This window comes from Diorhabda carinulata, chromosome 1 (genome assembly GCF_026250575.1).
Source record: "Diorhabda carinulata isolate Delta chromosome 1, icDioCari1.1, whole genome shotgun sequence".
Lineage (NCBI taxonomy): Eukaryota > Metazoa > Arthropoda > Insecta > Coleoptera > Chrysomelidae > Diorhabda > Diorhabda carinulata.
This window is the reverse complement of record NC_079460.1, coordinates 28,995,220-29,000,484: the sequence shown is the minus strand read 5'-3', so window position 1 is coordinate 29,000,484 and position 5,265 is coordinate 28,995,220.

Sequence of the window (5,265 nt, the reverse complement as noted above, 5' to 3'; positions counted from 1 at the left end):
TTGTCATACGTTCTTGTATAGGAAGGTCGTGCAAAAAATCACTTACTTGATTTTCTAATAATTGTGAGTATTGTGCAGCATTTTAAGGAATGTCGAAAAAGAAAAGACCATTTAATTTATTCTTGTAGACACCACACCATACGTGCGTTTTAAAAAAATATTAGTTTTTATTACAAAGGTTGGATTACTGTTAGACAACCATTGACAATTTTGTGATGACACGGTTTCGTTTGAAGAAAATGTTGCCTCATCGGAAAACATTATAGTTCTTGTAGAAAACGGGTCTTCAGCCAACTTTCCTTGGATCAGAGCGCAGAAATTAAAACGAATATCGTAATCCGTTGGTAATAACGTGTGTACAAATTGCGGTTTGTAAGCCTGATATTTATTACCTTTCAAAATATTTGCCACGGTATCTTTACTTACTGAAGTAGTTTGGATTGCAGATGATTTTTTTCTTAATAACGTTTTTGGGTCTTCTACGACAGAAAGCATCACTTCAGATTCAGTGTCTTCATTCGCAATCTGTTTATTCTTAAATTTATTTTCTATACTTCCACTTTTGTTTCAGCTTTCTTTTTTGTCGGTGCAATCCCAAGGAGAAGGCAGATCGAGACCACGAAATCGTATCACTTCTTACCAATAAACGAATAACCACCCTATCCCTACGCCTCTCTTGAGAATGGCTGCAACGTGGGAGCCCAAACAAGGAGAATTTTCAATATTCCAACGAGGTTCAACCCTTGATATATTATATATATATATATATATATATATATATATATATATATATATTCTACTTGAACATGTGCGAAATTTGATTGGTGTCTGGCGCTTTTACCGGACAGAGCATCTAAGATTCATCTCCATCTCCACATTACTGACATGGAAGAGAGCAAAAACTGGAGACTACATCATCGGTGAATGCTCAGCATTTGTCTCAATCCCGTTAGATTATTTCTCACAAGGTTACTTAAAATTTAGGGCTTACCATCAAAGGCATTTTCAAAGTATGGTATTTTCTGAGAAAACAATTATTGAGGGATGTTAGGAAATTAGTACAGATATGATCAATAATGTTTAGAAAGCGGTTGAGAATATTATAAGGCTCGAGTCAAGTGGAACAAAAAACAATTCATTTCATTTCCAATTCACTTTATCAGTATGTATTACCTATTACATATTAATTAACTTATTATCTTTTCATTTGCAAGATAAAAGAATGCGATCTGTACTAAAATCCATTCACTTGTTTCATAAATTAATAATGAGCATAAAGATTATCATATTTCTCTATAAAATAGCGGAAATTTTATTTTCACAAAAAAATCTCTCGTGGCAGATAAGTAGATAATATCGATTATCTGATAATAGTTTCCTGTTTTAATGAACCTTTTCAATAACAATATACTTAATTCTGGAATAAAATTCTTGCTTTTTCTGAAATCTTGTATAAGGATGAAAAGTTTTGATATCTGATGATTTTGTTCAAATTTTTGAACCATGTAAAACTTTTTCATAAAGAATGACTATTTTTTCATATAACTAAGGATAACACACTGTACAATAGGTGTATTCCACGCCCAGGTATAAACCAAACCCCTCATATAGTGTTTATTGATATATATTAATTGCACCCAATATTGATTATTTTGTTACATATTGCACACTGCCAAATTCGTATATTGTCAATATTTTTACTTCATCCTTTATTTTTGGATAATCTGCTACGCTGATGCTTTCGTCAATGTGAATTAGTCAACATATAATAAAAGCCCAACGCAAAAATGGCTCACATTTCCACCTCTCAAGAAAGCTTTCTATATTATATTACTAACAGGAAAAGCTTGAATTTTGTACCATATTTCAAGTTGCGTTTATTTCATTATTCGTAACAAACCTGTTTCCGAATTTCTGAACTCGACGACATTTTATTAAAACGTATGACTTGAGTACACAGGTAAACACATATTTAGAATAGATGAAGATAGATAAATGAAGGAAACAGGGTATTAGAGTAGCATGGCAATGAGAAAGGAGTAAGATCTAATTTTATCCAAAGTAAAATATTCCTCCGAGGCAGGATAGCAAATACAATAAGGTTTAAGGAATGTTTACACAGTTCAAGTCGTATGCAAATTAACGCATTGTTATAAATATACAATTGAAAATAAAAAATTTTTATATTTGAATAATAATGAACAATATGAAGTTATCTAAATTTAGCTAACTCATTAAATATTATTATTAATACTGTAAAATCTAAGGTCATGAAATTACAAAAAGATTAGGTCCATAGCTGAATGTTTACCAATAAATGTTGAATACCTTCCAGGGACAAAATTAACTGTAACGAGATCACATGAAAAGCGATCAAGTCCTGATTTACCAGCATTATTCTTCTAACATATGTTAATTATATACCCAAATCTTGAGTCCTATAGACAAAACCGACAAATCTTTAAAATATCAAATTCTACCAGGGTACTGTTTCAGATAAAACAATAATTTATTGAAGCGGTAACCAATTTTACCAAGTCAACTAATCCAAACTAACCTTAAAAAATTAAATATACTCCAAATATGTTGTTGAAATTTTTTAAATTTATTTGTATTCATCGTCATAGATTAGATAGATATTTAGAACACTTTATTTTTTATTTAGAACACTACTTTTGGAGTACCAGAAAAAATAATTCTTGATCGTGGTAATGAATTTAATAATGATACTGTAAAAGAAATTTTAAATCTACATAAAATAAAAACACATTTTGGCACTGTAGGACATCACAGTATAGCAGAACGTTTTAATTCCAGTCTAATAGAACATCTCAGATTTCTAAAGAGATGCACCCCAATGAAGATGATTTAATTGACTATGCAATCTTAGGCTATAACAGCTCGATACATAGTAGTACTAAATTAACTCCTTTCGAAGTAACCTTCGGACACACTAATTCCCGAAATCCAAACGAAATTTTGCCTCCTGCAGCATTTTATTCAGATTATACTGAAAATCATAAAAAGAAACTAAAGCATGTATAAGAAAATATAAAATAAACCATAGAAAAACAAAAGACTGAAATCTACTTCCTGACGGTATAACTCCAGAACGCACGAACCGATTTCCACGGTTTTGCATTCGTTGGAAAGGTCTCGGGCTCCGTGAGGTTTATAGCAAGGAAAATTCAGGAAAAATTTCAACAGAAATGCGGGAAAATCTTTTTTCACATACAGCGCCATCTCTAATACAAAGCATGTACTACAAACTACAATATTTTAAGTCGATCAAGATGTGACATAGCTTTGGCGTTAGCATCATCTGGAATTGCAGCGACTCTTCTAGATGGCGGTCGTACTGCACATTCTGCGCTTAAGTTGCCACTCAATTTAAACACAATTGACACTCCAACATGCAAAATTTCCCGATCCAGTGCAATGGGAAAATTTTTGATGTAATGCAAGCTGATTGTTTGGGATGAGTGCACAATGGCACATAAGAAATCACTTGAAGCACTTAATTTCACACTGAAGGATCTTCGGCGAAATAACAACATCTTTGGCGGCTTGATGATATTGTTGGCAGGCGATTTCAGGCAGACGTTGCCAGTAATTCCCCGTGAAACGCCTGCAGATGAATTGAATGCTTGCCTGAAGGCATCACCTTTATGGAATAACGTAAAAACATTATCGCTAACCACTAATACGAGAGTTCAACTTCAAAATGATCAAAGTGCTACACAATTTTTCAAACAATTGTTAGCTGTTGGAAATGGAAAAGTCCCAGTTGATGCGACATCTGGATTAATTACTCTTACCAACGACTTTTGCCGATTTGTAGACTCTCAATTAGCTCTTATTGAAAATGTTTTCCCAAACATTAGTGAGAATTATCAGAATTATGCTTGGTTAAGTCAACGAGCAGTTCTTACAGCAAAGAATAATGATGTACACGCACTGAATTTCACCATTCAATCAGAAATTGCTGGCGATTTGGTGACATACAAATCCGTTGATTCCATAACAAATCCCGATGATGTAGTAAATTATCCAACGGAGTTTTTGAACTCTCTGGAGTTACCAGGATTTCCACCACATAACTTGCAACTCAAAGTTGGTACAGTTATTATGATATTGCGAATTTTGAATCCACCGCGACTTTGCAACGGTACTCGACTTTCGGTAAAAAGACTTATGCCGAATTTGATTGAGGCAACCATTATTAACGGAAAGTACGCAGGTGAAAATGTATGTATTCCTCGAATACCAATGATTCCGACTGATCTTCCGTTCGCAATGACAATTAACAAGTCGCAAGGCCAATCGCTTAGTGTTTGCGGGATAAATTTAGAAAATCATTGTTTTTCACATGAGCAGTTATACGTTGCGTGTTCACGAGTTGGGAAACCATCTGCTTTGTTTGTGTTAACGTCAGACCAAGAAACAAAAAATGTGGTTTACCAAAGAGCACTTCAATGAAACGGATAATTTGCGGACACGTATAACGCTTCGATTCAGTATTTACTTTGGATTCACTTTCAATTACTTAGAGAAGTTCAACAAAATAACACTTCATTTTTGTAATCGAATTGAATTCATTACTGTTGTGATATGAAATAAAATTTTTTCTTTTCAAATATAAAACAAGAAAAAAATTTTTCTTCATCTTTTAATCACCAAACGAAATGTTACATAAAACGAAGCCATCTGGTGGCGAAACGGAGTTCGTCGGGTTTGCTAGTCGTTGATAACATTAATCAAAAAGGTAGTATTAGTACTTATTTTAAGTTAGGACAAATAGTATTTAAGAAAAACCTTCGTTATCATAGTAAAAAGGATAATAAATTTATAGGACCTTATGAAATAACAGAAATTTTAGATAGGAATAAAGTAGAAATAACCTCAATAAAAAATCAAAATAAGAAGGAAACAATACATATAAAGGAAATGAAACAACCTCCAACTGTTACAGGTTGTCCACCCACATCCATGAGGGATCAAACCACCCAAGACTCCATAACTTAAATAATAACCCTTATCTTCTACCTTACAAATTAGGCAATGCTCAAAATAAAATCGATTTTTGGTCTTTTATTGAAACTTTCGACATTTCAGATATAGTAAATCATTTCGAAATCATACAAAACCACTTCTGCAAACATTTCCAAGAGATAAAGATAAATCGGCCTTACTTAATGAATTTCAATGTATATGCAACCTTATCTTAAATCTGGAGCAAAAAATACAAACTCAGTTAAATCAATT